Here is a 13627-nt window from a genome sequence, read left to right as displayed (position 1 = left end):
TAAGGTAAAAATCAAGTTCTCTGGTTCCAGCTTCTATAATGTTTGCTTTTTTTTTTTTTTTTTTTTTCCCCCTTCTTCTTCATAGCACTCAAAGCTGGATGTATTTTGTCTGTAGAATGAAGATTTAAATACATGGGAAAAAAAATCCTTTCTCTAATGTATTTTCAACTGACCCCTTTTCTGTGTGTTCTTACCCACACTGACCTTGTGACATCACAAAGTGATACTGTCTCTATGGTCAGCTTGCCTTATGATGTCACAAACACCACTGGAACCAAATATGAAAAGGACGTTTAAAACCAGTGCATCAGGAGGACGTTCTGTATGTGTACAAACTACAGTGTGGATTTCTCAAACAGTTTAAGATGTTCTGTCAGATTACAGTTAAATATAAAAGTAGTTTGCACATTGCTTAAAATTTGTATGACAAAATGCACCAATATTAAAACCACGTTGGGCAAATCCCTGAAATCTGCCAAATTGCAGTAAGATTAATTTATACTTGCTCCAAAGTTTTCTGCATAAAATTCTTGGGTTGCACCAAGATTTCATGGCCGCAATAGCATAGTCACAAAAACACAATCACATATTTAAATGTGAAAGATAAACTTGGAAAAGGGCCATTTTTATTGCAGTTATGTTTCAGTAAATAACTGCTTATATCCATAGGCATAGGAGGTGGGGGGACGGGGGGGCATGAGCCATGTAGAGTCTGAATACAGAATAGAATGACCTAAAATGTTGTCAGACTTATTTTCGCAATTAATGTAAACAATCAAACTGCTATTTGGTCACTAATATAAATATAAAAATGGGTATATAAATATATGGTAATTTAAAGAGTCATGGGGGTTTCTGAAATTCAGGCAAATTTGGTGTCGCCCCCCCAAATAGACCCCACCTCCTACACCTATGCTTATATCAAAGTTGTTATATGTGGCCCCGCCTGCCAACGGGTAGGCGTGCACGATGCCAGTGCGATGGTTTTGTGAACGCATGCGGGAGCACAGTGCGAGCACATCACACAGCTGCTGTGAAAATAAAAAAAAAAAAAATTACATGGTGGACTGGAAATGAAGGTGTGGCCAGCAACATCAATCAGTGTCTGCCAAAAAACAAAACACCTCATGATCACGTACAAACCAGAAGGCGACTGCGTGAATGTTATTCAACGTGAAGCTGCAAAATGCATGAATAATAATCAGACTTTATTCTGTCACATTAATCCTGCATGCTACAAGAGTCAACCAGTGACGTTCTAAATTCTTATCCAAAATCAGATGTTTATAAAAATTATAGAGAATCATCAACATCACTCTGAGTCATGAAGGGAGGATGGAATCGAAACTGACAACACAAGCAGCAGTTTCTACCCAGAGGACTTTAACTTTCAGCGTATTGCAGTGCTCCACTCTGCTGAATAAGTTGTTTTACATCCTTTATTTCACCTTTTATTATTTTATCTGCAATGCACTGAAGAGTAGAAGTCAGTTAAAGTCCTCTGAGGAGAAAAGTTTTTTGTGTTATGATATTTTAAAAAGCATTTCTGTGCTGTCAAATTGTTACATGTGCTGTAGGTTATACTTGCACTCTATGTCTGCATACATTTTTTAAAAATTCCAAAATTTTTTGTGATGCAGACTTTTTTTTGTTGTTTTTTTGTAGTAAATGTTTTCCACTTTTGCTGGTGTTGTCTTTATTTGGATGTGTTGTGGCCCCTCTCACCACCGTACAGTGGGATGGTATTTCGTTAATCATTGGTGTGTTTTTACTATTGCATGAATTAAACCAATCAGATTGTCATCTGTCATTCTGGTGTATTGCTCTTTTGATGCCAGGCACAATAGGTGGCAGAACTCAGTGGTGTCTGGAGAGCGGTCATCCACCTGAGCTCCCTGAGGTGTAGTTGAGTGGTTATTTTCTGCACCTCCTACTCCTTTTGACAAGTGATTGTCAAGTGAGGTCTCATAAGGAATTTGCTGTGGTTTTGTTTTGTTTTTGTTTTATTTTCCAAAAAGTCTTCAAAGCATAATGCACATCAGTTTGTGTCAAACATTTTTTTGAAAAGATACTGCCATCTAGTGGCCAAAAAAACCCACTAAATGCTTCATGTGGCCTCATTATACCATCACTACCTCTGTCCAGGGTTTTTTTTTTTTTTTTTTTTGTGGCTGATACTGGAATTCTGCTGCCTCACGACAACAATGTACCTGACCTTACCTCATTTTAAGACTATCGCACCCATTGGCCTGCAGATCTGTACAATTTATTAAAACATTTATTAACAAAGGGGCGATGGGTGTGAAAATGGCAACCTTGCAATGGGAGATAGGGCTCAATATTCAAGGACAGATACGAGCTACACACGCTACATGCCTGTTGTTTATGCCCAAACATGATTTCTAAAAATTAAAACACACACGTTTATATAAAGCATTTTTAATATAAGTGTTATGCTTTTATTTTCCAAAAAGAATAATTCATTTCAATTGAAGAGACAGTTTTACAGTGACTGGGCTTCAAACAGAGTATATGACATGCACTTAAGAAAAAACAGTAATATCATAATTCATATTCTACATTATTAACCTCTGCACCCTGAAATTAGTTTCACCCTGAATTAAAAAGAAATACTTCTTTGTTATCAACAACTGGATTTTTTTTTTTTTTTTATCCATTCCCATACCAGTTTTTGTATCGTTTCCCCATTTTTTTTTGTGAGTGAAAAAAGAACAGGATCTGTGATACACATGAATTCCGTGACTGTTTCCTTTTTACTGACAATAAAACTAATGTTATCAGCAAATGTGGAAATGTCTCATTTGTCTGGAGGGGTTTCTGCTCCTTATTGAACCCTGGTCTCTGTTATTCTTCCCTCCACCAAGCGTTGGTGGAGGTTTGTGCTCTGAGCAATTTTTATTCTTCATAAGACTGAAAAACACAACTTCACCTCAGTGACAAGTGACTCTGCTATCATAACTTATCAGCATAACTTTTGAACATATTCTAGTGCAAATACCGAAAAGACTGGAATGTTTTACAAATGTTAAGCTTCTCTTTTGCTGTGCTTATGGCTAATAAGAGCTATTAGCAAAATCATTCTTGCCTTGAATCTGTACAACAAGCTAGTTTGCTAAAAGAGTCACCAAACATGCTAACTCATACTTATAGAATTAGTGGCAGGAAATCAGCGTGGCAGTTTTAATAAGAGTCATATAAGTACACGTGTTATGTGATAGTTATACGTTATGATATCATAACAGAGTCGAGTCCAGCCTTCTTTGGGGCTGAACCGTAAAGTTTAAAGGAACGTTGCATGCAATCTCAACCACTCACTGCATTTAACAAACATCCGTGGAATGTGTTTTTCACACAGCCGCACAGTCACTTCTGTCGGTTTAATATTTTGAAATAAACACTTTTCGCACCAGCAGTGTGGAACTAAATTAGGAAATTTTGGACCCAGAACTATTCTTAATAACAGTTAGCACATGACCTTTGGCTCAGGGTTGTGGGGCATTAGCATCCTGTGGTCCGGGTCCTGTCAATGCTGGCTCTAATGACCAACTTTTCCAGCTGGTGTCAGCACTGGACCACTGCTGAACCAGTACTGACAACACAGTGTTCTTTTCTCAGGAAAGCATCATTTGTGCATTCCAGAATAAGTCTGTAAAGCTGCCTATCAAAGCAAGACTTCCCCAGTTCAGCTGTTACCTTTTTACAAACCAGTAGATTTTGTGATCAATGGTACGGCATGACCAAGACTTGGTCCCACTTTAGCCTGGCCCAGAGATGCACTAAGAGACAGTACCTTGTCTGTTCCAGGTCTGGTTTAAGCTGGTACATGGCCCAGCCATGTACCAGCTTGTACATGGCCCAAACTCTGTGCCAGTTCATGCCAGGTCTGAGCCAACCTTAAACCAAAAGTAATGCGCTTGTCACATTTGCATCACCTCCACCAAGGAGGCTGTGAGCTTGTTTTCGAGGTTTTGTGGCTGATGATGGAATGACATTCGATTGGAATGGGTTTCCTTTGTTAGGAGGCATGACTCACACTGAGGGAGATGGTAAATTCTGCCATGCAGAAAGAGCACCAAGCAGAACCATGGTACTTGATCTGAAACAGAACAGAACTTGATCTGAAAGAGACAGATGAGGTGGTTCCACTATCAGATTACAATTCTTCTGAGAGATCTCCAAGCAATGGCTGACTATGAGGAGCCTCCATGGTAGACCCAGACAATAATAAATAGATTGGAAAGCCAATTTGGGCCAGGAACACCTTGGGATTCCCTGGAAGGAGCTGGTGAATGTTGCCCAGGAGAAGGACATATCATCTTCTTGGTTTAATCTGCTGTCACAGTGAGCAGGTTCCAGATTAGTGGTGGAAAACGTGACTTTTAAGGACAACTACCAGAGGTGGTTCCTACTATGACTACAATGACTGCTCTGCATTTTACTGAGTGTGTTGGGGACTCTTACTAAGAATGTTCCTAGTGTTTCCGATGTGCTGGTACTCTGACTTGCCAAGTCTATACCATCTTCTGGACTCTGTTCTTCAGTGTTTGGATGCTTCTTGAGCCATCAGGTTGTAGTGACCTCTTGGACTCTATATGTATATGGTTGCTTTCCCACAACATATCTGTCTTTGCATGTTTGACATTTCCACAAGTCCAAAGCTTGAATCTGAACAATCAAGAGTTTCATCCCCTGTTCGTAGAAGAGACTCAAAATCATTTCTCATCCTTTGGTGCAAAGTGACAAGTTCAGCTTCCAGTTTCTCAAACAGTTCCTGTGGTGCAAAAAGGTCATAGTGTCCTATTATCTACTGCAGGGATCTCCAACCCTGATCCTGGAGATCACCCATCAATCACCCACTGCTAATTAACTAAGGCAGGTGTGCTCAGCCAATCAAGACCTAGGAGACATCTAATGAGCTGTAAACATGGAAAACATGCAGGGCAGGGCATCTTTAGGAGCAGGGTTGGTGAACCCTGACCTGTGCTCTTAAGAAATCTTTTCTTTACTTTATGGGTGAGGGGTTGGATGGAGTGAGGTTTCCAAAGGCAGTTCCAAGCCACACCTGCTTCTCATTTCTCTGAATTTGTCTGAGCTCCTGACAACAGAATGCGCCTAGAGAATCCTTTTTTTTTTTTTATCTTTTCTGTAAAACCGTCCAGTTGGCCAACTTCAGTATTCTTCCAACTAGGATGCTTGTTATGAAAATAAAGTCTAAATATTCCAAAGAGTCCATATTCTTTCCAGCATCTACAGCAGGGGTGGGCATTGAGGGCCAAGACACTGCAGGTTTTCCATGTAACCAATCACCTCAGCAGGTGGGTTGCTGATGAGCTTCTGCTCTGAACATAAACACCTGGTTGTCAGTGAAATCACCTGCTGAGACGCCTGATCATTAATGAAATCACCTGCTGAGGTGATTGGTTGCACGGAAAACCTGCAGTGTCTCTGCCCTTTATGGCACGATTGCCCACCCCTGACAGGAACAGAACAAACACAGTTATGAATCTCATGCAAACAATGTGGATGAAAACAAGGAGCACAGACGTGACGGATGAGTTCCTGCTGACCTCACACACTGATGATGTCATAGCCCTTTTTTGAAGACATTTCACATTCGGTGATGTCTGGAGTCCTGCTAAGAGGTTATTTTACACACAGAGGACAGATGGCCACGTGCTGACAGTGAAAAGGACTTGGTCTTCTGGTGAAAAGGGAATTTGGGAATCCTTGCCTCAAAGTAGTTTTACCGTGATACTAATTCCAGCCATAAAAAGCATATAACTTAGAAACTGGAACCACAAGCTCAGCCTCAGTGCTGAGATAATTATAAGAAGTAATAACTAACCATGTCACAGTGACAAAAAAAAATACTGCACTATCATTTATAGCCACAAGATGGCACCATCTCCATGTGTGACAAGCTGCTACTGTACATTATTGACTTAAAAATAGTTATGAGTCAGTAATGCAGCAAGTTTTCAAAAGTTGAATTACATTGCACGTTTACCTCGTGTGTGAGGGTCTGTTCGGTGCTCTAAAGTTGAAATTTACTCACATTTTGTGCCCTGTACAGTAAACTGTTACTTTTGTGAAGAATTAAAAATATGTAGTATGTTCTTCTCAGCAAGTGGTAAGTACACAGATAAGAGTCCTCTGCAAGTTGTTAAGACTTGAACTCAAAAACAATACATGGAGTATTTGTATATCTAATGAAATAAATAAACTGATCAGAAACTGATCTGTCTGCCACCTGCTGGACATGTCTGGGAATGTAGGAGGAAATGGTAACTCAAAATTATGTCATTGTCTCCAGGTTTGCTGAGTTGCTTCTGTATGAGCAGCAAAAGCTCATCGCTCATCAACATACATGCTTCACTTAACTAAGGAAACACAACAGCACAAAATGTGCAAGAGATTCATTAATGCTTTGATCAAAAGCTTTGATGATGGAAATCAGGAGCAGGTGTGACTGAAGGTACATTTCCAAATCTGAGACCTGGTGGCCAACAGGTTTATTACACACCAAAGTCATAGTTGGCTCAAGCTTGGCACATGACGGTGAGCATGTCGACAGTTTCTGTAAAATGTGGGTGTGGCCATTTAGGATCACAGTTACTGAAAAAAAACATGGATACTTAGTGGAGTGATGCAAATGTAATAAAGAAACAAAGGAGGAAGCGGCAGCAAGGATTATGTAGTGAGTGCAAGACAACTGGTTAACCACTAAAACTAAAGCACAAAGACCATCCATTAGGAAGCCAGACACATTCCAGTCCAGACCAAACCTTAAATGATCCAGACAACAAAGAACCTCAAACCTTAAAGCTGCGGTGTGCACGATTTAGGGGCATTTGTCAGCAGAAATATAACATTTGTAACCAGCTGCTCATTAGCTTTTAAATTAACTGCAATAACAAATTAATGTGCTTTTAGACGCTTAGAATGAGCTGTTTATGTCTACACGGGACTGTGCCCCCTCATGGTGGGCATCATGTTCATACAGTAGGCTAAAAGAGACATATCTACTTACTCCGCCCTTTGCATGAAGCAACTCGATCTCATGCCAAGATCGTGATGGCATCACAAGAAGTGTTACATTTTCATGATAGTTTCTGTGAAGGCTCTCAGTTGTCCAGGTGGTTTCCATAGTAGAGAAGCTTGAATCTTCGACTGGACTGGGTTGCTTGACGCAAGGACGTTTTGCTTCAAATCACAGAAGCTTCCTCAGCTAAAATTCTTGCTCTGGTAGTCTGACTTCTGTCTGACCCTTGTTGAGAAGAACAAACAGAAGCCACAAAAGCTGGAGTTTTAAACCTAACCAGACACCTCCTACCGAGACAGGATCCCTAGTTACAAACAGAGCAATGTAGTGTATTCTATCAGATGTCAGGAAAACTGTAATGACACTACATAGGTGAGACTAAGCAACCTTTACACAAAAGGCTATACCAGCACCGCAGAGAGGTCGCCAGTGGACCTCAGTCTGCAGTTCATCTCCACCTTAAAAGACAGTAACCACACGTTTGAGGACAAGGAAGTCAAAATCTTAGCCAGAGAGAAGAAATGGTTTGAGAGAGGTGTGAAGGAGGCATTCTATGTGAAACAGTTGAAACCCAGTCTTAACCGGGGAGGGGGTCTGAGACACGCTTTGTCCCCTGTTTACAATGGGGTACACAGATCAAAGCAGTTTCAGTCTTTTGTTCATGGTAATGAGTCATTCACACCATCAGGACAGGTGTCAGTCCCATCGTTATGAGGGTCAGCTACCCTGTCATTAGGAGGGTGCTAACTAGAGCACAATAGGTGCTAATTAAAGCAACTGTTTAGTCACTAGCCAATAGCAGTCTGCCTCTCAGTAAGAGGCGTCTGGTTAAGTTTAAAACTCCAGCTTTTATGGCTTCTGTTTGTTCTTCTCGGCAAGGGTCAGACAGAAGTCAGACTACCAGAGCAAGCATTTTAGCTGAGGAAGCTTCTGTGATTTGAAGCAAAACGTCCTCACGTCAAGCAACCCAGTCCAGTCGAAGATTCAAGCTTCTCTACTATTTTCATGATAGTATCGCAAAATTTAGGGTGACATGGGGTGGGTGTTGGGGTTATGGTTAGGGTTAAAAATAGTGACTGAAACTTGACCGCATGACAGTATGACACATTTCATGACAGTATCACAAAGAAAAGTCTGAGACTGGACTGCTTGAAGATTAGAGGAAAAAAGAAAAGGACTCAGTGGTTACTCCCCTATGTATGTTAACTAGTTGCTAGTGCACGCTAACAAGTTTGAGAACCCTAGTTTTTAATGACGCGGGGGATCAAACATATTGCTCATCACAAGAACAGGCAACGGAGCATGAATCGCCATCGCCAAAAATGCAAAAATCTGAAAAAAAAACATTGTGACTGGTGACGGCATAATGCAATCTGCAACCTCACCACTAGATGACACTAAATCCTGCACGGTGTAGCTTTAACCATCTATAAAACTCGACTTCAAACCCACATCAAAGTCATCTGGATCCAAAGACCACAGTCTGTTGCCAGGAGCATCCTCCAGAAATGAGATATGTGTTTTTGTTTTGTTTTTTTTACTGTTGAGATTTCATTGTTTTTTCATGTCATCAAACACTTGCATGCTCAACATTTGGAAGGAATGTGTTAAGTTTTTTCTTCATACAGCATGAATACCCAGCATATGTCTGTGTACAAAATAGTTTAAAGACACACTTACGTAGTACAAACGAGACTTTCTGAAGCAACATGATCCCACATCATAGACACGTAAAAAGACACGCATGGAAACACACACACTTACAGTACACACAGGGACAAAAACAATGGCTTTCTCTTTTCCTAACGTGTATACTTACAACGTGTTTTAAAGATACAGGAATGGTGAGGATTTGTCAGAAGATATGGAAATATTTTCTGTTTTCTTTTTTGTTTTTGTTTTTTTTTTTTGTTTTTTTTTTACAGAAAACAATCATGAGACGATTAATCGCCACTACTGAAAGATTCTTTCTTAAAGTCATTTTGAGTAATTATTGCAATCTAAACAATATGGCTTTATCTAGTGAAAAGTCCTATCTGAGCTAAAAAAATGAAAAACAAGGATGCTGTCCTCCTCACAACAATAATCACCAGAATTCTCACTAATCGTCAAAATTATTCTCAAATACAAATTCATGGAGAATTTTTTTCATCACCATCACTTAACTAAAAAGTGAATGAATTAGTTTTTAATAAATAAATAAATACGTGTTTTATCAATAAATGTCTGCGCAGGGGTGGTGGCCAAGTGGTTAATGCGCTTGGTTTCAGTTTAGAAGGCTCCGGGTTCAAATCCCACCCCTGCCACATTTCTCCATGCAATGTGGAGTTGCGTCAGGAAGGGCATCCGGCGTAAAACTTGTGCCAATTCAACATGCAGATCCACCTTGGATTTGCTGTGGTGACCCCGAGTGCAAACAATCGAGCAGCCGAAGGGACTTGCTTACATTAATAAATGTCTGCAACTTCAGGAAGTTATTCTTTCTAAACACTAAAATATGTTTGTTGCAGGTTGTATTTAGCATTGCTCAGGGACTGCTCACACCAGCATTGGGGGGATTTTTTGTATTATTTTTTTCATTTATAATTATTTCAGTACTGTGATTTCCTCTCAGTATACTGTATCTGCGATTTCATGTTGTGGGTGCATGTGTTTGTTTCTGTGATCATAAAAGAAACAGTTTGATCGCAGAAGTTTTTCTTTGGTCTCGATGCTAAAAGTTTAGTCATTCTGTATTTTAATATGAGCTGAAACGTGAAGGCATGAAATAAATCGTTATTTCAAATCTGTCAGCACATTCATAAAAATGAGCAAGTTGCACAGACGACACCTGTCATTTGCAAAATTAAAAAAAAAAAATTGCTTTTGCCTGAATCTGCACATTGAGATTCACTCTGCGGCCATTTGTTAATTAATGCATGAATCTTAGTAGAAGTTGACATATCTCCCAAATGTAAACTTGTTTGCAGATGATACTGAAATATATATATATATATATATATATATATATATATATATATATATATATATATATATATATATATATATATGTCAACGGCATGGTTATTAGATTCTGACAAAGATAAATATCAGGTTGTGCATATACATCAGAAAAATCCATGTTATGAGTCCTATATGAACTGGAAGGCAATAGATACTGTTAACAAAGAAAGAGATCTAGGTATACTAGACTGCTGCAATAGGCTCCAGTCCCCAATCATAAGCAGGTCCTTCCATGTTTCTCTGATTGTTTATACAATAATATGTCACCTGTTCTCTTATTGGAACACTTTAAAAATCAACAAAAGGGTTATACTCGTATAGTAGCATAGTCGTAACATATCTTAAAAACCTGAGCCAATCACCAATTTAAACATGATTTTCATCCTCAGTGGCCTAAAATTAGTAAAAATTTGTTTATATTTATTTCTGAACCATTTGGGCTGGAGATCAGTCTAATCGGATGAGCATTTTCAACCGTGTCACATTTTGACACAGTTCTTAATTCGGTGTAAATGTCATGTTCGCCCACACCTTGAATGTCGTGTGCAAGTATGCTCACCATTTACAGAAAGAGACAACATCCTCCTGGCAACAAAGTTGGTTCCTGAATTGAGAAACATGAATTGAAAGAGTTAGCTTTAACACCTTGAGAGAGTAGAAGAGTTCAGGGTGACTTGCTTTAAATGATAGATGGGTTCATGTCAGTGGACCCAAATGTTTTCTTTATCAGAAGTTGATGTAATAGCAGCAGGTTCAGATTTTGGGAAACTATATGAAGGAGACTCATGAAGAACATTTCTGTATCACGCAACCGGTGGCAGCACAGAGTTTGTAATTCTGGACATCACAACTTGATCTGACACCAAACGCCACCATAGATACTGAAAATACCAGAGTGAATCAGTGAGATGAAGTGGATTTTGTTGTTTAATGCTGGCAAATTATACAGTATTTCTTGTCTTTCTGATGCCTGATTCTGTTTTTTCTCTCTGTTTAAGGTGCAGCTCCATCCAGAGATGGGAGTTGTATTCGTGCTGGCGATCCTCCTGTCCTGTGAGCCACTAGCATTTCTTGTATATTCGTCCGTGAATTGTTCTGTGAATTGTTCTGTAATTTATGTTTGTAGCATGGCCCAAGCAGAGGGTCACCCCTTTGAGTCTGATCTGCTTGAGGTTTCTTCCTCAGAGGGAGTTTTTCCTTACCACTGTTGCTCTGGGGTTGGTAAGGTTAGACCTTTCCTGTGTGAAGTGCTTTGAGGCAACTCTGTTGTGATTTGGCCCTGTATAAATGAAAATAAATTGAAATTGAAATTTGAGAAGTTAACTTTGGCAAACCTGCGACAGACTGGCATCCTGTCCTGGGTGTACCCCGCCTCGTGCCCTATGACTGCTGGGATAGGCTCCATTCCCCCGCGACCCTTAATTGGACTAAGCGGTAGAAGATGAATGAATGAATGAATGAACTTTGGCAAACATAAGATGAGCTGACAGCCAAACGTCATCTTTGCCCTTATGGACAACTTACTTGTGTATGAAAATAATGAAAATAAATTGAAATTGAAATTTTGTGGAATAGCTTCCTGTCAAGTTTCTTCCCATATGCACGCAGGAAAAAATTCACGACAGACCTTCAAAAAATGTGCATTTGGGCAGGTATAGTATAGCAACATTCACCCTGTGATCAAAAATATGTGACTTCAGATGTGTTTTGTTTGTTTGTTTGTTTTGGGGGGTGGGGGGGGGGGTGGCTGTGGTTTTGACCTAATTGTTCGATGACCAGCACCTGCGCGCCCACACGGCTGCAGCTCCTTCTGCTGATCAGGGCTCTGAGACACAACCTCTGTTTGTGTATTTCTGCTTTCACGCATCTGCTTATGAAGGCTGTTTATCCAAACCCCGAAATCTGCCCGTCCTGAAATTATTATTGAGTTTAAATGTAATGGCAGTAAAGGTGTGTCTGACTTTGGAGGGATACACATAGTATCTTAGTGAACTGCAGCATATCTGTCCGTCTATTTTTGCCAGACCAGTAGTCATTCCTTGTTTGTCCAAATCCTGAGCTCTGTGTTTGATTCAAGTATTATTTCAGCAGGAAGAGGAACTACGTGTGGAGAGTCAAAATTTTCCAAAATCATAGGTTGATTTTGAAATGAGATTCAAATCTGATTTTTGCCAAACCGGTTTTGTCTGAACACTTGGATTAGATTCCAGGTGGGTTTTGTTGCATCTGTGAAGCATCTGAAACGCATTGTGTCATGTGACCCACACGCATCACACACTACTCAATCTGCCCTCAACATTTGCATTTGTTAGTCTTTTATTCCACACTTTGCATTTTCTGTGACTGTTTTTGGACCTTACTTTTTACAGTTCGAATGAAGTTTGGGCTTTTGTGTGTGTGTGTGTGTGTGTGTGTGTGTGTGTGTGTGTGTGTGTGTGTGTGTGTGTGTGTGTGTGTGTGTGTGTGTGTGTGTGTGTGTGTGTGTGTGTGTGTGTGTGTGTGTGTGTGTACTTTTTTGTTGTTGTATCTCATTTGGTGGGTTCAAGTGTTAGTTTACAGCACACCTCTTGTTGAACATTTTCTAATATATAAACTAACCAGCATTTCATTGCTGTATATATATATATATATATATATATATATATATATATATATATATATATATATATATATATATATATATCCTGTGAATCACAGAGCTCTGTGTGGGTTTAGTTGTATCATTTGACACCCCATCTGTCTAATCACAACACTACCAGAAATAAATGCTTATTTGATTCCAGAATGTGTGCTCCTATTTAGCAGAGTACAAAATATTGCCTCTTATTGATTCATATTCTGAAAGTTGTTACTTTATGACAAGACAGACAGGTGTATTTCACACTAGCTTGAAATGTTTTGACATCAAATTCTTCCACTGTTAAATTTATTAATTGTGATAAAGATACAGTAGCTTACTAGGTGGGAACTAAAAGACGTTTGTATGTCCAGAGGAAAGTAACATATGTATGTACAATATCCAGGCTATAAGAAGGCTGTGTTAGTCACAGGTAAGTACTGATACTAGCAGTCACATTTACACTTGTGTAACATTTGCAGTATTGACATCAGCAGAGCCTTTTGGCTTCCTTCACCGGTCACGTGATATTCCAAGGAAAGGGTCTACATAAGTCTCACAGATCTTATGAAGCAACAAAAAAGGTTGCGTTCAAAATGGACTTTATCATTTCAAGTTGCTGCGTTCCACAATGTGGAAAAAAAAAATCCAGCTTTGACTGAGTTTGCTGTTCCAGTTATAAGATCCAGTAGAGAATATGTTACCGCTAATAATTTTAGCGAATTAGCCAGCTAACGCCGCTAGCCTGGTCATTTACAATGACTTTCTGAGCTACGTAGGGAACTTTTAAGTGTTAAATTAACAGTGCAGAAATTCCCACTCAGAATGGTGTTAAATAAACTCTATTAGTATGTTAAAGTTCATCAGTAAGAGTTAATTTACACTACGTTTTTGCTTTACAGTATTTTGAATAAGACAATCTGCACTTGCTTTGGTATTAATTT

The 13627-nt window shown here is 39.4% G+C and overlaps 1 long non-coding RNA gene across 1 annotated transcript; it reads left to right on the top strand.

Moving 5' to 3' along the window:
* The first annotated feature begins 3360 nt into the window (after positions 1 to 3360).
* Positions 3361 to 4797, top strand: LOC117520968. The gene is made up of 2 exons (XR_004563832.1): positions 3361 to 4561; positions 4700 to 4797. It is a non-coding gene; the product is annotated as an uncharacterized LOC117520968 (long non-coding RNA).
* Positions 4798 to 13627: the final 8830 nt, after the last annotated feature.

This window comes from Thalassophryne amazonica, chromosome 11, assembly GCF_902500255.1.
Source record: "Thalassophryne amazonica chromosome 11, fThaAma1.1, whole genome shotgun sequence".
Taxonomy (NCBI): Eukaryota; Metazoa; Chordata; class Actinopteri; order Batrachoidiformes; family Batrachoididae; genus Thalassophryne; species Thalassophryne amazonica.
This window is presented reverse-complemented; position numbering and strand designations above follow the sequence as displayed.